Source organism: Ictidomys tridecemlineatus, chromosome 3 (genome assembly GCF_052094955.1).
Source record: "Ictidomys tridecemlineatus isolate mIctTri1 chromosome 3, mIctTri1.hap1, whole genome shotgun sequence".
Lineage (NCBI taxonomy): Eukaryota > Metazoa > Chordata > Mammalia > Rodentia > Sciuridae > Ictidomys > Ictidomys tridecemlineatus.
Genome location: NC_135479.1, coordinates 8,216,997 through 8,237,367, shown reverse-complemented (window position 1 = coordinate 8,237,367; position 20,371 = coordinate 8,216,997). Strand labels below are relative to the sequence as shown.

General features: G+C 53.5%; 2 long non-coding RNA genes across 8 annotated transcripts in view; one reads left to right on the top strand and one right to left on the bottom strand.

The window, feature by feature from the left end:
- LOC110599197 (uncharacterized) overlaps positions 1-20,371 on the bottom strand; it is a 150,190-nt gene that overhangs the window by 19,578 nt on the left and 110,241 nt on the right. For 6 of the 7 annotated variants that reach the window (XR_013435961.1, XR_013435957.1, XR_005726209.2 and 3 more), the window contains one exon: positions 11,368-11,434. This is a non-coding gene — a long non-coding RNA (uncharacterized LOC110599197). Of the gene's footprint in view, positions 1-5,270; positions 10,110-11,367; positions 11,435-20,371 lie in introns of all 7 variants that reach the window. The other variant, XR_013435960.1, reaches the window with a different exon arrangement.
- Positions 8,422-11,660, top strand: LOC144375989 (uncharacterized). Its single transcript, XR_013435962.1, has 2 exons — positions 8,422-8,702; positions 10,311-11,660. It is a non-coding gene; the product is annotated as an uncharacterized LOC144375989 (long non-coding RNA).

The window sequence follows — 20,371 nt, the reverse complement described above, 5'->3', positions numbered from 1 at the left end:
TCACCGGGTGTGTTCCCATTGGGCCAACACCAGACCTCAATAAACCGGGCATTATCAAGAGGCCGGTGGTTTGCGATTGCACCCGCCTGTTATCTCCGGCCGGGTGGGGCTGCTTTGCGGTTCACCATTGAAAAGCAGAACTTCTAGGCAGATCAAAGACCCTTCCGAACCTGCTGGCCTGATCCCTGTTTGTCCCCTGTGGACTGTTCCTATAGATGGACTTTAAAGATAATGGTACCCCAGCCCCAGACTCCCTGGGTCCTCATCTTATCATGCAAGGTGTCCCTGGGGGGAGGCATTGGCAGCCAATTGCAAGGACTTTCTCACCCTTTCTTTGGATGACCCACGAAACAGCAGCACATGGGGACTGGGCCACGCAGGGGATCCTTTCCCCGCTGTGAATCACGCCAGGCAGAAGGTTCCAGAGAGGAGGCCACTTATTACCTGCTTTCCTCAGCAAGCATAAACTGCCAGGTGCCTGCACCTGGTCCCCACAGTCCCCCGTTGGACTCTACAGTCTACCTAGATGGGCTAGGGCCAGTGGTCCGTCCACAGTGAGGACATGGCGGGACCTCCGAGTTGTGTGTATCTGGGCCAATAAGAGGGACGGTCCACTGGCTGGGGAGAGAGAGCACAGGCCCTCTGCCATGGGGACCGGCAGGCCTCGTGCCTCCCGAGGGCTCCTCAGCCCACCCCGTAGGTCTGCCAGTGAGCAGGGGAATCAAGGGGCTATCACCTATGCTGGAGAGGAGAAAGGAGGAGGAGGAGGGGGAGGAGGGAGGGAGGGAGGGAGGGAGGAAGGAAGGAAGGAAGGAAGGAAGGAAGGAAGGAAGGAAGGAAGGAAGGAAGAAAAATAAAAGGAGGAGTAAAAGCCAAGCAAATCGCTAGCCACACAAGCTGGTTATCCTAAAGCTGATTGTCCCCAAAGTATGGTGGGGACACGGGGCAGGGCACCCATTCCTACCCATTCCTACTGCGGGTGGCTTGTCTCCTGGGAGACCACCGAGCTTAGTCACCTGCCATCCCATCAGGGTTCAGGTCCTGAATCACTCTCTTAAAAGCTGCAGGATCCTGGGCAAGTCACCTCTGTTCTCTCTAAATTCATGCACAGAGGCGGGGAGGACGGTAACACCTAGTGACGACTGAGTAGGTAGCACCTGTCCTTATTCCTCTACTTCTAAAACTAAAGCACCATCTCTATTAAAAAGCACAGAAGGAACACGGCCAAGGCCGGAAAGACGGACAGCCCTTCCACGCCGTTTTTCTAGCCTTGACCAAGAGGTCCAGATATCTTCCATTGCTTTTCCTTTTTAACTTTTTTAATTGATAAAATCATTCTCAGCCCCTGAATCAACCCTTAGCTCCGTTCCAGGGTTCCACGAGGACGCCTAAATTCCAGAGAACACGGGCCACGAGCAGGGACTGTGTCTGAGGCCGGGGTGGGGGCTTAAGAAGCCCCCACGTGGATCAGCGGCTCTGCCACTGACCACAGCTGAGGTCAACCTGAACTGCAGCCGAAACACAGGTCTCCCACATCACTCCCATCCATGTGTCTTGGTCCTTCTAACTCCCGTCCTGTCTTCCTCGAACCCCTGGGTAGTGACCGTTGCCTCTGCCCGCTCTCATTAGTGACACTGCCCCCTTCACGGCCAAGTTCAGCCACCTCAATGGGAAATGGCGTCCTGCGGGCTCTGGTCTGCAGGGCTCCAGTGCCATGTGGCCTGGCCAGCCTGCGACTTCCGTGCCAAGGTGACAAGGGGAGCCGGGGTCAGCACTGTCCCATCACCGGGGGCCCAGGCTGTTACCCAAGGCTGCAGCTGGGCTCTCTGAGGCCTGTGAGGTCAGGCTGCAAGTTCACAGAGCAGGCCACCCACACGGCACATCAGGGCTGCTGGACTGTCCCCAGGGTGAGAGCTGCGCTGGCCCTTGGCCCTGACTCGGAAGACTCCACCATATGGCTTCCTCTGGGAGCAAAGAGGAGGAAAGGAAGTGAGCCAGGGGAAGAGAGGGCCACGCTTCCCCCTGGTGCTGGGAACCCTCCTTGGGCAGGGGGCTGGGCGGGCTAGCCTTGTCGCCAGCAGGTGGAGGGGGGAAGAGGATGTCCGATAAAGGTAAAGAGTGACAGCTGATGTGACACACCCAAGGAGATCAGGTTCCCCCGTGAGATAGGTTTTCTCTCTCTCTGTCTCTCTCTCTCTCTCCCCAGATGTGTTCCCAGGATTTGATCTGAACTTCAAAAACCCTCGCGTCTGAGTCACTTCACACTTTTCCCATTAAAGACCCAAACTGGGTTTTCATGTTTGCAGAGAACTTTGACCAAAAGTGTAGGCAGCTGAGTAAAACAGGAAGAGCACCCTGCTGTCCCCTCCCCTCCAAGGCCAGGGAGGGCGACGAAGCAGGGGAACACAATCTTGGTTGCTCTGGCTCTCGGGGGTCCCCTGGAACTGTCCCTGCTCTGCTGACAGCTCCGGCCAGCAGGGGTGGGTGGGGAGCTGGGCGAGGCTCTGGGGAGGACAGAAGCTGGGAAGAGATCCTCGGGCACAGCTGCCGGGAACAGAGCGACCTTCCCAGGTTGCCCGGCATGCTGGGACTTGCTGGAAACCAGAGCCGGGCTGAGGAAGGGGGTGGACAGTGAACCAGAATTCAAAGGGGCAGCTGAAGGCTGGGGGTGGGGGGGGAGGTTTCAGTGAATCATATAAATTAGAGACAGAAAGGAAGTCAGGCCACCTTCATTTCCTCCCTCTCCTAATAGGAATTATCTCATTAGCCCCCGAGCTTCCTAGAGGCGAACTTGAAATGATTCCTGTAATGGGGATTTCAATCTGCAGCTCCCCTCCCCCAGGCCATCTCACTCCCAGGAGACCTAAGAAGGCTCTTAAAGGGACAGCACAAAAAGAGGTTCAGCTCAATGTGCACCCTCCCAAACCACAGAGGTACTGCCCTTCACCCCCTGTGTCCACTTGGAGGAATTTATTGTGAAGACACAGTCACAGATTTGGTGATAAACTGAAAAACACACTTTCCTCCCATCTCCCTACTACCCCTGCAACAACAAAAGAGAGAGAGAGAGAGAGAGAGAGAGAGAGAGAGAGAGAGAGAGAGAGAGAGAGAAGAAAAAGACACAAGTTGGGATCCCTTCAAGCTACAAATGTTGCCTTCCATGGTAAAAGGGATTAACAGTTTTTGAGATGAGGAGATTATCCTGGTGAGCCTTAAATGCAAACACAAGCTTCTTAAAAGAAGACTATGGAAGGAGATTTGACTAGAGAGAGGAGAAAAAGCAAAGAAATCACAATAGCAGAGGTTATGGTGATGTGACTATAAGCCAAGGAATGTGGGCAGACCCTGGAGGCTGGGAATGACACTCCCCACAGCCTCCAAGAGAAGCCGGCCCTGATGACAACTTGATTTCAGCCCACAGTCATGTTCCAAAGTTCTTGCCTCCAGTTCTGTAAGAGAACTTTGTGTGGCAGGAAACTGCCACGTTTGTGGTGATTTGTTACAGCAGCTACAGGGAAACTAATACGGTAGGAGTAAAGTTCTTCCCACAAGGATTGTCTTCAGGAGGTTATCTCACAGCAAAAGAAAAATACATCAGAAACACCCAAGAACCGTTCAAAAATAACGACGACACAGTTTCACAATGGAATACTAAACCACCACAAAAATACGTGTAACTAAGGATGGGTGGTTCCCCGATATTTCTCTTGCTTTATTCATTGCCTAATGGTAGACAGCTGGCCATCCCGACACTGGACGTTTCCAGTTTGTTTGTAGAGTTAAGGATGGCTGGCTCCCTTTCTGTGGGTAGACAAGCGAGCGGGGGCCTGGAACAATGAGAATTATTCTCTCACGGTTCTGGAGGCCAGAATGCCACAGTCGGCGTTGGTTATTCCGGCAGCTATGAGGGAGAATCTTCTATACCTTTCTCCCAGCTCCTCCAGGTCATCCTCAACATTCCCCGGCCGGCAGACACGGCTCTCCAACCTGGGCTCATACTCCTCCTCCTCTGTGTGTCTCTTCTCAGGACTGGTCATTGGGTTTAGGGCCTCCCCTAAGTCCAGGATGACCTTGTTTGGATATCCCTCACTAATAAGATCTGCAAAAATATTTTGCCCAAGTAAGATGACACACTGAAGTCCTACCTGGACGTGAATTTGGGGGGAACACTACTCAACCATTGCAGGTGGCCCACAGCTCACTCTCAGTTCACGTGCTCGTGCTCTCTCTCTCTCTCTCTCTCTCTCTCCCCCCCCCTGCCCTCCCTCTCTCTCCCTCTCATTCAGTTGGAATCGCCAATGTTTAGAGTGGGTGGCCTCAGGAGACAGAAGATTCTCCATCACGAAGTGTTCAAGCAGAAAGTACTTATCTGGAAAGACTTAGAGGAGATCATGTGTCTGGATGCACATAACTGGCCCAAACCAATTTGCCTTTATGAGAACCAGGACTGTCCCCAAACCGCTTCGCACAGCGCCGGGCACTCAAGAGGTGGGTCCCACAGGGGACACTCCCTCAAATCTTAACATCCCTCCTTTCGATGAGTGCATGGACTTCTACGAAGCAAAGTAAACCGCAATAAAGGGAATCGCTAAGAACTAGAGTCCACTTGATGACTCTCTGCAGAGCTCCTCCTTGGTACTCTGAACTATGGGATAAAAGCCGACACGCCCCTCTGCCTCTGTCAGCATTTAAATCAGCCTTCAAAAAATTATGCAGCCTGGACCCAGAAGGGAACTCGGCTTCGTAGCCAGAGTCTCCACCTGGGCAGCTGGAGGGTCCCTCAGGAAAACCTAAGACACAGAGCCCTGGGATCTATTTATGCACCTGCCGAGCCTCCTCGGCAGCAGCCAAGGGCAGGCTCCTCAGGTACCCAGACAAAGCACACCCACCAGGTGGGTGATTTATCAGCTAAGGGAGGCTCTTAAGCCACAGGTGGGTGCCTGTCAAGCCACCCTCCAGGGAGCCCAGACCTCAGGCCTTGCTTTGCTGCTAATCACCATAAGCACCCTGGTGCCGCAACCCCGATCTGGGTGGCCCTTAGCCACTCCCAAGCCTTGTCCCACGCTGGGTGATCTCAGCTGGCCTCACACAAGCCCGAGTTAGCAGGACAGGTGTTGTTATTATTCCCACTTTGCAGATGGAGAAGCTCTGCTGGAGCAGAGTGGAGAGGTCCCACGGCGTGCTCATGGCCACCCAGGGAGCTCATGTCCCAATTCCTGGCCCCATCCTCCTCCTCCTGCAGCCCAGGCAGGCAAAGGGCAGCTCCGTACCCTCTGTGCTTCCCGGCAAATATCAGGGCACATCTCTTCCCTCTGGGCCCAGGGCTTCCTTTCTGGACTCTGGAGAGCCTTCCTGCCCCTGCCCAGTCTGGAGGCAGAGGGCATGGCCCTGCAGCAGCGCACAGGACTCATGCCCAGGCCGGGCCTGCCTGAGAGCAGCCAAGCGTGTCTTTTGGGATCTGGGAGAAGCTGCCTGTCCCGTACTTTTCCAGAAAGGATGAAGCTCGTGCGAGCTCCCAGCTCCTTGTGAGTGACAGCCCTGCCCACCTGCCCTGGAGAGGTGCTCACAGAGGGGCCCTCGGCTTCCCTTAGCCATCTCGAGCACCTCCGGAGGTGGCTGGGCGACTTTGGAGCAGAATGGAACAAGACAAACACTACCCCTGCCTAGGGCCAGAGGTCAGTGGGGCATGAGTTAATGATACCCAGTCGGGGCCTCCACGGGAGGTGGCAGGGTCCGTTCCTTTCTGAGGAGGCCCACACCAGATCCCACTGAGCCGCAGGAAGCAGGACGCTGGGGTTGGCCCCTGCAGGTGGGCAGTGGAGGCTGGGTCAGCCCCCCTCTGCTGGCTCCTTGGACCCAGTCTTTGAACAGGACACAACGTTAGCTGTGGTTTCCCCTCCCCCACCCATTTCTTTGTCCTTTTCTCCATCTCTGAGAAATCTGCATCCCCAAGGGGAAACCTGGGTGACACTGTCCATCTAGGAGCTCTTCTGCATTTGGGGTCAGGCAGAGAGGAGCCAGGGGAAGAGGAGAGCCCAAAGCGCAGGCTGTCTCGGCCACCTAGGCCAGCGCCCGGTTCCCATGGCACTCTGCTGGCAGCGTTAATAACTAACCACGTCCCAGACAGGTGCTGGCGGCCTAGCCTTAGGAGTTCTTGTTCAGGGTTGGAAGTGACTCATTTCCCTTTTATAGTTTGCTAGCAGACTGAGTCACCCAGAGGCCAGCCCTCCACACAAGCTCCCACACCTTGGCCAACTAACATGCGTGCCCATACCTTGGGACTACCTTGCTCCCAGGCCAGCTGGGCTCATGGAGCTGGCCAAACACCATCCCTGTGAATGACCAGGGCTCTGCACCCCTCCTCCCTGCTCTCCCTCAGTTGGGACAGTTGACTCACTGTCCCAAAGGAGTCAGATGAGCTGTCTGCAAAACAAGGCCTGGAGGTGGGCACTCATGCCCGAGGCTGGCTAGGTCTGCCTCACCTGTGACCTCTACGCTCAACCTTGATCTCCTGCGGCCCCTACCTCATTTCTGTGTTTAGAAATGAGACTAGAAATAGGAAGTTCCAGAACGAATTAGCCAAAGGACAAGACTGCAATGTAAATAAGTCACCTTTGCAAGTCCTAGGAAGGACAGAGGCTGAAGACAAGTGATCTGAGGCCCAGGAGTGAACATGCTTCCTAACTGTCAGGTGACCATTGAGGCCCAGGCCCTGGGCCATGGGCTTGTAAAGCCTTTGTGTGAACTTCTCAGAACTCCTAGGCTGAACAGACACCAGATACAGGCCATCTGAGAGGACAAACACAGGTGCGTTTGGGGGTGATTCTTTTTCTGCTCCCATATGTGGTCTCTCTGACCCCCCCTTTTTTTTTAATTGAAAAGAGAGAGAAACCAAAAATATAAACAGCAAGAGTTAAAAAAAAAAGACCGCCCTAAAATAGTTTGGGGATTTACTGGGTTTTTTTATTTTTTAAATTTTTTTCCTCCAATCCTCAGAAAGTCCCTCCTGCTGCCTGGTTTCAAACACAGACAGTCAACCCAGGTGACATCAGGTTGGACAGCACCGGGTGTCTCACCACCAAGGGCTCCCAGGCAGGTGTGAGACTGACAGGTCGAGAAAAGATGACACTGTTTCTTTCCTCGGAAGATGAAAAGCGAGCAGGAGAGATGTCGGCAGAGGCTGCGCTCTGGGTGTGTGGGAAATCGGACACCCTGCCAGGCGCTGGCCTTTGGGGTGAACCCCACTTTCTCTGAGCTCTGGTTACTTCTCCTGTCTCTCAGGTGTCAGCCAAACTCGCCCCTGGGGCTCGGAAATCTGCGGCGGGGGCTGTCGCACCTCCACAGAGCCCCCCCTCCCCCTGGACTTTCCAACTTGCAGCCTGAGGTGTGTGCACGGTCTGACTTCTCCTGGTGCACGTCTTGCACAAAGCATCTCAGGCAGGGGCTTGCTAAGCTCCGGCAGCAGCGAGGGTCCACATGCAAGGGACAGAGACTCCACCCGGCTCTGGCTCAAGGGACCCTGTGAGTCATTAGGCCTGACCAGTGACCATGATGTCCCAGGGTGAAGTGGGAGGCCTGGGGATGTGCCCTCTGCTGCAGGGCCACCAACCAGGGTGACTCACAGTTGGACCCCGAGGGGAAGTTCCGTCTGGCGTCCTCTGGATGGCTCTGGTCCCCGGGTGAGATCATCCCCGCTGCTGCAGACACTCAGAACTGGGACTCGCTTCTTTCCCAGTGGAGCCCAGACTTTTCACTCTCAATTACCATCAGGGCAGAAGCCATCCTCTGGGCCGCGGCTCCCTGCCCTCCCCGCCACACGCCACATGATGGATGGCGCCGAGGAAAGCGTGCCTCCTCCCTGGACGTCAGATTTTTCATCGGTAAAAAATACGTCTTCCTCCTGCTGATGTCACTCAGGAGCCCGCTGGGCTCCAAGGTAGTGAGTGTGACCTATCTTTGAAAGGAAATATGCAAAATCTGTGCATGGGAGCAACACCATCACACTGCTGTCTACGACTCCTGCTCGGGGGACTGGGGACCAGACTCCAGGATACTATCTTGCCCCATCTCCCCAGGCCACGGGTCTGGAGGCAGAAGTGCGAGCCACGGGGTGGGAAAGTGTCCCCAGCGGAGTCTCCCCAAACACTCTCAACCTAGGCAGACACACCCAAGTAAAGGCTCTCTGGCTCCCACTGCCCCTTTCTTTCTCTAAGCTTTTCTAACAAAGTGCACACACAGCAGGTCCTCAGTTGACTCTTCTGTCATGTGCAGGAGCAACAGAGAAGTCCCCAAGGAAGGACACCAGACTTTCAATCCCTAACGGGCTCAGTTTTCAGGTCGCACACAATCACAAGACCTTTGCTAGCAACCTCCAGGACTGGGTCTTCCTGGACACAGTCTTCCTGGACACATTCTAAGAACACAGGGGATCAGATGCCAGCTCTGGGGCACCGGCACGCAGCCTGGCCCTCCTTGGTGACTGTGGATGCAGGTTGGTCGAGACACAAGAGGAACCTTGGCAAGGCCACTTATCTCGGCCACTCTCCATCTGTGCTCCTGGAGAAAGAAGCGGAGAGGAAGTCCCAAGGGGGCAAGCCAGTAAGGTCAAGAGCTCTGAGGGACCACACGGGATGATGTCACTGTCACGACTCCCCTGAGCCCACCCAGCCCCCCTCATCACCCCAACATAACTGGCAAGGGAGGTAAGTATTCTCTCTCTCTCTCTCTCTCTCTCTCTCTCTGTTTTCCTGTGGCCTTTTGCTGTTCCTTTCATTCTCATTCTTTGCTTCTGGGCCTGCGACACACCCTTGTGACCCCAGGTGGCTCTGCGGGTTGGGGAGTGGGAGGAGAAGGACCCCCACAGCAAGCCTCAGCCACAGTGCAGGAGGTTCTCCCAAACCCACAGCCGTGGCCACCGAGGATCAAGCCGAGATGTGGTTGTGGCTTTTCAGCTCATCTCCACCGTCACGGTCACTTGGTTTCCACGTGCATGGGATGGGACGAGAGAGAAATGGGCACGCCCAGGGCCCCTCCTGTCTGGACCCCCTGCCCTCCCCACCTGTCGTCTGGGCTTCTACAGCAGCCCCTGCAAAGGGGCCTGTGAACCGAAAGTCCCACACAGCCCACTGGGCTAAGATGCTCCTCTCCCTGGCTTCCCGGAAGGCAGGGCCTGGGCTCCAGGCCCCGCCCTGCGCCCTCCCACACTTCCCAGGCCCACTCCTGCCGGGCTTCCTCTGCACTTCCTCCCAGACTTCCTCCAAGTCCCATCTCCACCCGGTGCTGCCCCTTGCTCACCACCCCCACATATTGAGCTTCTCTCCTGCTCCCCCTCCGCTGCTACCCCATCACCTTCCTGTGCACTAGAGCCTTTACCGAGGGACCATTTTCTCCTGGCTGCCATCTCTCCTGCTCTACCAGAAGGCAGGTCCATAAAGCAGGATGGGGTTCACTTTGCTCAGCCCTCTGCCCGGAGCATCCCAGCAGCCGCAGGCCCCCGAGGAATATCCCTTAGGTGATGAAGGAATGGGTGGGAGGAAGGGGCTGCGTCTTGGAATGAACCGGCACTGGGTTGGGGTCCTCTGGGGAGGAAGGCTGAGGGCTGGCTGTTGTTCAGAAGGTGTCTGGTCCTGGGGTGGGATTCAAGCAGAGGGAGTGAGGATGGATGGGAGGGGAGATTTGGCGGCTGGAGGGCCATGACAGGTTTCTTAAAAATGAGAAAGTGATATGTCGAATGTTGGGCTGAAGAAAGAGGCTTAGGGAAGGTGTAAAGAGGGTTCACTGGGAGGAAAGTCTGGAAGTCCAAAGGTTGGAGCCCTGGTGGGCACCCCAGCTGTCCACAAAAGCCGAGAGCAGACGGGGAGGGAGGAGGGATGCATGGGACCCTGCTAGAAACCATCAGGACTTGGTGTGCTAGTGGAGGGGACCCACTGGCAGCCTTCCTTGTCACTGGTCTGTGTGGACTAAGATGGCAATAGTGAGGACAGGAAGTAACAGACAGGGCATCTGCGATGACCCACACGTGTGTGTTATTTCACTCGGCATCAGGATTCCCCTAAGGATAGGGAAGGAGCATCACCATGGTCTAGAGGAGGAAACCGAGGCGTAGAGATCTATCCAAGAAAAGAAAAGAAGAGAAGAGAAATTTATCTAAGATCATCTCTGGAACCATCAAGATAGAAAGCAAAACAGAAAGCGCTGACATTTTTGGAATGCTTAGAAAGTCCCAGGCACTGGGCTGGTCACTAACTGCACTGTCTCTCATTTCATTTCACAACACAGAAGGGACTCTCTTTGCTATCTCTGTTTTACAGATGGGGAAGCCAGAGCCCAGAGAAGGGAAGGTCACCAGGCCTGGTCACAAAGCGAGGAAGCTGGAGAAGTCAGGGTCCATGCTCCTCACGCTACGCTAGACCAGTGGGGACAAATCGGCAACGTACCCACTTTGCTCCAAACCCTTGATTGGCATCCCATAGCATTTCCTTTCCCAGGCTCAGTGGGAGAAACAGAGACCACCTTTTGCCTCCAATCAAACATGCCCACATTCTGAACTTCGACGCCAGGGCCAACACCTGAGAAGACTTCCAGTCAGAACTACAGCTGCCTCCGAAAGAAAGGTCTAGCTAGACACTATAGACCAGTTCACCCTTAGGTACAGGGAGCAGCTGCTCACTCCACATCCTGCATTATTAGGACCAGACTTCAGCCAGCTGCCCTCCAGAAGGCTCTAAGATCCTGTTTAATCCTGTGGACAGTCTCTGTGCTCTGAAGGCCAGCAGGTGCAATCCACCTACGCCTCCATCTCCTAGACCCACAGGCTTTGCATCACCTGCCCGAGGGTTCTTCCTGCATGCTGCAAGACCTCTGTGCTCTGTGGTGAACTCCACATGGAAAGTGCATGGGGCAGGAGCTGCTGGATGACCTGTCAGGCAGGTGAGTCCATCCGCTGTCCCTATAAGCAGCAGTATACCACAGCAATGGCATGGTCCTGGCTTTGAACCCTGGTTTCCCTCGCAAATTTCCTGTGCAATCTCAGACAAGAGACTGTATCTCCGTTTCCTTGCCTATGGGTTGGGCAATAATGTGACCTACCTGCTACAGCTGCGCGACACACAACTGAGTTAAGCCATGTACAGCCATGAGAATGTAACCTGCCCTGAACTAACCGCGCTGTTGATTCTTAACAAATCTAGGTCTCTGGGCCCTCCCTGATGGCTAACTTTGAGGCTGCTGCCTGCCAACTGGGCTTTGTGCTGGCACACAGGGCCTTACAGGGATGCTCTTGCAAGGGTTTGTGCAAAGAAGCAAAAAAAACCCCAAAGTAACAAGAGCCACAGGGATGCAGCTGTGCAGCGGCCGCTTACAACTCACCTCTGTCCTTGGCCTTCTTTCTTGGGACGAAGCTCTAATCAAGTCAGCAGGGAACCTCTGATTTCACCTAGAAAAATAAGAGGATGGTTATGACAAGAAAAATAACGGAACTCATCTGCAGGCTTAATCCGTGCAGCGGGAGCTGCTGAAGGCCACACAGCCCCCGCCAGGGAGTTCAGTGGCTTATTCTTCTTCTTCACAGAATAAAGCCACGTGAATTCAGAAGAAAAGGGAGAAATTCACGTCTGATGCCAATTGTGGACGCAGCAGGCCAATGAATATTTTCAAAGCAATGTGGGTATTTATTCATTTATTTATTTTGGTACCAGGGACTGAACCCAGTGGGCATTGAACCACTGAGCCAGATCCCCAGCCCTTTTTCAGAATTTTTTTTTTTTTTTTTTTTTTGGAGACAGGGTCTCACTGAGTTGCTTAGGGCCTCACTAAGTGGTTGAGGCTGGCTTTGAACTCTTGATCCTCCTGCCTCAGCCTCCCAAGCCTCTGGGATTACTGGCCTGCACCACTGCACCTGGCTGTGTTTTTTTAAGGTAATAAATCAGACATAGAATAAACTCAAAGTAAATGGATATCAAATTGGATAGTAACTTTTGTCAAGTTAGAACAAGCTTGAATTTACAATGGACCTTGACTACAAAACAGCTAGGGAGAAGCACTGGGTTCTATCTTTATTGGGCCTTTTATGCAAAGACTCCTATGACACTGTTTTTGATCGAGCCGATCGTACTGTATGCTTGAATTCATTAAATGGTGTAACACCATCTAGCATCTAGCTCCACATCTGGCCCCTATGGTTCATAAATAGGGCATTCCATAAATATCAGTGATGCTATGATTGATTAAGCAGTCCTGGTAGGCTTCTAGAGAGTGAGGCTCTTACAGCAACCACAGAATTCCTGGACAGACCCTCTCCAGTATCAGCAGGACTGTATCTGCTGCTGCTGCTAAAATAGAGTCTTCACCTTAAAATCCGGCCCCTGTTCAATCTAACTCAGACACCGAGAGAGTAGTATTTCAAAAGGTGTTTAAAGATAATAGCCTTATTCTAAGCGTCCCCATCATTAAGCTCAAAGGAATTACTCTAGACCCTTGGGTTGGCAAATAAAAACACAGAGAAGAAAGAGAAAGGGGAAAAGAAGATGATCAGATTTGAAACAGAAAACTCGTCACCTTCGAGCACAAGAGAAAGGATTGTTTGGGTGGTGCTTGGGTTCTCTGCCGAATACATATCACACACCATCACTCAGTGCTCTGAGTTCCTGAGGACAGGGCTGGGCGGTTCTCCATGGCCAACCCATCCGCCCTTGCTCGCCAGGGGTCCAGATGGAGGAGGGGGAGGGCCTGCCTGCGACAGGTTTGCTGGGCCTGCCTCCGGCTACCACGTCCACGAACTCATTCCAGGACTGTCCTTGAGTGCAAGAGGCTTTGACCACAGGGCAGAGCCGCTGGACCACTTTAGCCCTGGTGGACTGTGCAACGCTGGGATCCACAGGCCGGCTGATGAGATGTGGATTTCCCCTGGGGAGGTTGGAGCATGCTTTCCACCCGATAAGCTGAGGGTGGGTTGGGCAGGTAGGGGGGTAACTTTGCATAAAGCAGCATTGGACTCCATTCCAGATGCCAGAGTTGGGGTCCGAGAACATGGTGGGATTGGCTTGCTCTCTGTGGAGCTTTCTAGCACTTGCCAGCAGCCCAGTGGAACGGGATGTTGCCGAATTGTGGATTCAGGGGGTGGTGGGGCCGAGAACAGACGGTGGGTAGCCAGGGCCTAGGGTTGCCCCCTGTTGCATCTTCATCGCCCCTGGGGACCTCAGGGCAGCCAACCCCAACTCTCTCTCCATCCAGAGCCTTCCCCTTTGGGGTGGACACAGTCCTCCTCCTCCAGGAGGCCTGGAGATGTGCCCAGGGGACCTGTGGAATGCCAGATGGGGCAGGACATTGCTCACATCCCAAGAGACAGCAGCCCCCACCCTTTCTGTACTCTGACTCCAGGCACTCCAAGCCCTGGCCCCAAAGCGCTCCTCTACGGATCTCCGCATTGAACAGAATGTTTGTTTCGGTCAGTCCTTAGAACCTGTCTCCTTCCCCTTGGCCTTTAGCGTTGGCATGGAGACCCTGGCCTCCCGGGGAGCCTGGCTGCCTACGGATCCCAACTCTCTACCCTGACACCCTGGCTGGCCTCAGCCATGGCTGCACACCCACCTCCCCAGCATGTCACCCTGCCCTGACTGTCCTCACTGCCCATGACAGCAGGACAGGGAGTGGACAGCATGCCTTCCTAAGCAGGCCAACAGCAGCATGCCACACCCGCCCCAAGCCAGGCCCCTGCAGGAAGCCAGCCCCTCCCTCCTCCTGCACCTCACACCCCACCAGGCCCTTCTTCAGGACACCCCCATGCCTGAGCACCATCTAGCGGTTCCTGGCCCAGCCACCACCTCAAAGTCACCTCTAACTAAGACAGAAGGGCCCACCCCGATGGAGGAACCCAGAAATAATAGCCCCCCAAGTGAGGACACGAGAAGACACCAGCCCGGAGAATGGTCAGTCCCACAAAATGCCTTCTCCAAAAAGCACCACTGTCTCAGTAAGCCACAGAGACCCCGTGTGCAAGAGCAGGATGGGGAGGGACGGCTTCGACACCCAGAGACCTTTTTTAGAGCCCTCTCTTTGGCCAGAATGGGGAAATTCTTGGACCTTAGAAATGGGTCCCAATCAGAGGGGAGTGACTACCTTTCTCGTGACAAAACAGGCCACAAAGCTCCCAGAAGATTTGTCTCTATTTTCAAGGAGCATTCCATACCCACTGGCTGGAGAGACTTTCCAGGACTCCCGAAAAGGGTCTCATTTCTTTGAAAAGCAGAACAACCGAGTGGACGTCTAAGGCCTAGATGGTGAGGAATCCAGCCTGGCTACTTTTTATCCTGGTATCATCGCGGTCATCCAATAAGGGAAGAAGGGACCTGGGAGGACAGAAATGCCAAAGGCCATGAGCGTCGTAACTTGAACCTGAAGGTACCAGCTTTTTCACAACCTCCACACTTGCCAGACTTTACTGAGGCCCCTTGTTGAATGACTCCTCTGTTGCCACCGCAGAACTTTCCAGAAGACCCCCCACTCCAGTTGGGGGACCCGCCCCCGACGGCCTCCCTTGGGCTCCTCCCTTTCACTCTGGGCTGTGCCCCAGGTTCTCCTGCCACCTCGGGCAGGTTCACCTGAGGCCCCGGCGCCCTGGCCCCGTTTCTGGCCAGGCTGTGCCCAGAGGCCTCCGCCCCCGCCTGCTCGTGAGAAGCGCCGGCTGGCAGGAGGAGCAGCGACTCTGAGGTCCCAACACAGGCTGTCAGCCCCCTGCAGCATAAACACCGGGCCTGCATCACACCCAGGCCTATAAAAGATAATTACACAATCTGATCTGGCAAATTAGTGCCACCCAACTGTCTAATTCTCACAATGAGTTCGAGGGTTGGATCGGCAGGAAAAATTAACCTGGATCTTTATTGGGATTCGCCCCCAGGTCAGGATTAGGGTTTGTTCATCTCTTTTATTTTCTCCCACCCCACCAGGGCTAGGCATTTGCACACGTCACCCCACTCCAGGGAAAATCAAAGGAAGCACCCAGAGAGAGAGAGAGAGGGTAGGCAGGCAGAGGGGGGAAGGTGTTTGCTCACAAGAAGGAAAGCTAGGTCGTCCCAAATCAGGGGAGTCGTTAGCCGAGACCAACAAACTGAGTTCCCAGCGGGCAATCTGCTCCCTCATTCCTCTGGCCCGACTCTGAGACTGTGAGTGCTTGCTTGGAGAACATCCCCACCTTCCTCGAACGCACCCCTCTTCCTGTTGGCCCCATCCCTCCCAGGAGCCAGTCTTTCTAAAGGAGAGGGTCATTAAGGGGAGGTAGCACCCAGCTTCCCAGCTTGATAAACGGGCAGATCACTGAAGAATGGTTCCCACAGTGCCCAGGCAGCTGACAACAGGCAGAGTTATCCTTCATCTAACACAAACACAGAGCAGCCGCCACCCCCCCCCCTTTTTCAGGGGTTAGGGGTACTTTTCTGGGGGTTCTTAATCTCCCACCTATAATCCTAAATCAGCTCTGAAATGACCACTTGCCTAGAACTCAAAAGACTCATTTTCTCTCAGGGAAATGGGATTATGAGGTGTGCAGAGGCCCAGAGAACTTTCTCTACACTGCGGGATACTGCAGGATGGACCCATCAAATTATCCAAATGTGCCTCTCTATCAGAGCCACCTGGCTGAAGGAAGCAGTGTGCTATTCCAGGCCAGTGCATGTGTGCTGGGTGGGGTAGGGGTGGGAGGATGGCGGTGGGAGGGTGGCTGCAGCATTTGGCTTTCCAACACGGCATGAGAACCAAGCTTCCCCACTTCAGAGCAGGGTTGACTGTATGTGGGCAACCTAACACATGCATGGGTATTGTGTGTGTGGGTGTGTGGGTGTGTGTGTCCCCACGTGCAAATAGTTTTTCCTAGGACAAATGTCTTATTGGAAAAATCAAATCGTTTTAAATAACTGCCTCTATCTTAAAGTGGTGAAAATGCTCCTTGTGCCTCCCGCATAAGGATTCTGGGCGACCCGCTTGGGCGTGTGAAGAGGAACCCACACACACATTGTCAGCCGGATTGCAATCTTGGTGGAGTTCTAGCCAAATCTCAGGCTTCAGTTCCAAAATGGTTGAGACAAGTGTGCACCTTCTGGAAGCAGATAAACACCACTCCCATCCTCCCAGATGGTAGAGTCTTAGCTGGAGGAGGACGCAGCGCAGAAAAATACCCTGAGCAGGGAATCCAGCAATCCGAGCTTCATTCTGAAGAGAGATCTGCTGTCGGCATGAGAAGAAAGCCCGGAAGACAGACCTGAGAACACGGGAGAGCCAGGAAAAGTGCTGTCGGCACTGGGGAAAAAAATCCTCAACACACTGAGATGGCTTCCAATACAGGCACCCACCTAGGTGTTCCAGGGGCAGGGAGTCGAATGTCCTTTTTCTCAACTGAAAAATGTGGAGGGCAGCAGTGACCACTTCTTGCCCCTTCTAAGAACCTCTGCCATCAAAGCTGGGGTTTCTATTTCGGGATGTAAAAGAGGACCGTGACTGTTTCCATGTCAATACCAAATTAAAAGGTGCATTCAATAGCTTTGCAGAATTCCTGGGCCCATAGGAAGTAAATCAGTAAACGCTATCTGTTTCTACTACCATAAAAAATTATACAATTTCACAAATAAAAATAAATGCAAAGAGAAAAAAAATTACAGAATTTCTTAAGTTATTAAAACAATAAAGAAAACAAAAAGCTAACGGTAGTCCTCTCTGGGTACTAAGCTTACACGTGACTAGTTTCCTTATTTCTGCACGTCTAAAGCGAACGTGCATTGTTTTGTGAAGATAAGCTACGGTATTTAAAAAAAATAATAATAATTAATGGGCATTTATTAGTTTGAACTAGAAATAAAGATGATAATGTAATCTGAAAAAAAAAACAGTAAAAATGTAAGTTGTAAGACTTTGCCACATCAGAAGCCAGGGACAGAGAGTGAATTGGACTCAGAGTTGGGGGCTCGAGGTGCCATCTGGCAAAGGTACCCATGGAACCAGGCATGACCCGGAGGGAGATGGCAAGTGCTCCAGGGTCATCTCAGAGGCAGTTAAAATTGCAGGGACAGAAGGGGGCAGCTTCCACAGAGAGGTAAGTGGAAACTGGCTTGGACTGTGAACGTGACCAAGAGTCCTCACCAGCTGACGGGCAGCAAGCCACAGGGTAGGACTTTGCAGACACCTTCGCCATGACAGACAGGGCTCCGGTGTCTCTAGGGCCCCACACCCTGGACCACACCTGTTAGGCAGCCTAGCCCAGAAGCAGAGGGCAAGACCCCCACCCCTGACATGGCCTGGAGGGGCTGGGAGAGAAAGGGGCCTGCTGACCCCATGGACACTGAAAGAGGAGATTGACCTGAGAACCAGGATCTGCAGGACCCTTCTGCCAGCAGAGCCCACCTCCAAGGGCATGTGGGGGTCAGGGATGAGGAGACCTCCTTCAGATGCCCCAGGTGCAGAAGATGCCCCTTCTCCTCCCTCTTGGCCTCCCTTGTTAGTCCAGCATAAAGCGGGACCAGAGGCGGGATGAGGCCTGTCCAGGCCCCTCTCCCTGGACAATGCTCACATTCCTGCTCCGGACCTTGTTCCCAAGCTGCAGTGTGTCAGCTGCCCCCACATCACCCCCTTATAAACTGAGTTTATCCCACGACTGGTCACTTTTGCTAATGCTGCCCATGGTCCATCTTCTTATAGTCCCGTGACCGCAATAACAGCTCAGATCGTTGTTAACCTCAGGACCAGGATGTTCCTGTAATAATAATGTCGTTTACCAAGTGCTTACCATGTTCCTTAATTCCCCGGGGTGCCTTGGGGCCTTTGCACTAACTCTTTTCCTTGGCCTGAAACACCCTGGGTAATGTGCAAAGTCTCCACTCGATACTTCTTCACTGAGGACCTCCCGGACAACCCAGTCACCCAGGCCACCCAAGCAGAACAACCTGCTGTGTTCTTCACCTCACCTGAAATCATGCTTGTTTATTCCATTTTTGTTTGTGTCTCTACCCCTGAGACGGTTAGGACCTTGAGTGCAAACAGCTTATCTCTTTTCTCCACTGTAGGATCCAGCACTCAGGAGGTGAGTTAGAGTTCACCCCTTTTGTGGTTGAACAAATGAAGGAGTATTAGTGTCCACATGGGAAAGATAAGGTAATTGAGGCATGGAGAGAATTAAAATTTGTTCACCAGGCTAGTAAGTAGTTGGGTTAGCATCTGCTCCAAGGTCCTCTGACTAGAGGTCAAGCTGACCACCCCTCACTTAGGCTCCTGGACTTGAGAGGTGCCTGTTCTAGCCATTTCATGTCATTCTCAGCTAAAAGAACAGTCAGCTCTGCCAAGCTCTGCTCAACAGTCCTCGATAGCTCCCTACTGCCTTCTGCCTGCAATCAGAGGCCATCCTCACTCTGAGCCCTCTCCTCTCTCCAGCCATGTTTATAGGACTCCCCTGCAGGTATCCAACCTTTCCTCCCCAGACCTCAGCTCCTTGCTCCCCAAACCTGCAATACCTTCTCTTCTCTGCCTCTCTCTGACGCTTCTGGGCTAAGCCCAGGCCATGCCCTGTCCCTCAAGAGGCCATCTGACTTCCCAGACCTCGCTTGAGCCACAGCATTTAGTGCATGTGCCCCCTGGTTGGCACTGAACCTAGGACGATGCAGGGATAGGTCACCTGTCCTTTCCCAGGAGACCAGAAATGGCTCTAGAGTGAGCAAGGGACCTCCTGTGTTTGAATTTCTGGAGCCCGGCTCAGAGCACAAACCACGGGAAAGAGCAGAGCAGTTGACTGACATCTCTCAGTACGGCCCTCCGTGGTGCACAGCCGTCCTCCATGATAGCCAAGCTTTCTCAAGGTCGCTCAGCTGAAGAGCTGGACTTGCTGCTCACAGGGGCTCTCTGACCCTGCATCCCTGACATGGTCCCTCGCCTGCGCCCACCTGGAGCTGCAAGCAGGGGTCCGACTTTTCACTCTCTCCTTAGTCTTCCTTGAGTAGACTCTAACTTGAACTTGAAAGCACAGCCCAACTCACCGGGCTTTAAAAAAACAACAGAAAAACCTGGAAGTTTACAAGCCCATCAAACCGCATCTTTGCCCCCAGGGATGCCCACGGAAGACAGCGTCCAAACAGAGGCCGGGCATCCCCTGACCCAGCCTGTGATGTCACTGTGGTTGCTTGCCACTCCCAGCCAGCTGACGGCCGAACCACAGAAGGTGTCCCAGGCCCAGGTCCACCACCCTCGTGCCAAGCCTGAGCCCCGTGTCTGGGTTTTACCATGTTTAAATGGAAAATAAAATGCTCGACTCAAAAACACTTTTCCAATGATATTTTAAGGAAAAATGAGATCACAGAAAATTGGGGAGGTAAGTTTAGATGGTGTGACCCCAAGCAGCAGTTCTTTATCCCAAAGCATCCCCAGAGGCTCATTCACCAGATGAGGTGCGGAAAACTGGGAGACCTTAAGCCCCAGAGACCACCAGGGCAGCGGCGACGCTTATGCCAATAAGAAGCTCTTAAGATGCTCCACACCCTCCCTGCAAATAGCCTGTCCCCTCTGATCCTCACGCTCCACAGGACCCTGTGGTCCCTTAGGTTTGCAAAAGCTGCCCAAGGCCCCGCTGCCAGCCAGGTCAACATCTGCCTGTGCCAGAGATACCAAAGGTTTCCTAAACCCACCCCAGGCTGGCTCCCTGCGCTATGAGTAGTTATTAACGTTAACTCACAGCATTAATTAAAAAACGTTCAGCCAGGCAAATTCTCATACTTTTAAAAAGTCATTTGGGTAATCGCCTTTCCATGCGGCAAACTTTCCAAACGACTGACAGGTTGACATTTCACAATGTTGTTTGTTTTAATCAAGAAAAGGGGGAAAAAGCCAGTGTGGTTCCCCGGTTCATTTTTCAGGTGCCTTGATTTATTGATTGACAAATCCTTACTTAATAGCTGTACAGCGAAGGGGGGGAGAACGCCCCCCTTCCTTGCTGGGCTGGTTTCTAGACTGGGACAGAGGGAAGTGGCCGCAAGGCCAGGTCCCCTGGACCCTCCTGCATGACCTCCCAATCCCTACTTCAGGTGCAGATCATCCCCACCAGGCAAGGGTGAGTTCCGGAACCAGTGACCGACGTGCCTCCTAATCCAGCAATGTGGCAGCCAGGGGTCAGAGTGGGTGAGACCCTCCACGGCGGCTCACAAACAGTTCTGTAAAGCCGCAAAATCCAGAACGATGCTGAAATGCTACACGCATTTCAACCCACCTCCGCCATTTATAAGCCTTTGACAAATGCCTCGAATTCTCTGTGTCACAGTTTTCTCATCTGTCACAACTGCTTATAGTAACAGTGCCAACCCATGAGGCTGTTTCGGAGGTCCAATCAATTAATATTTGCAAAGCA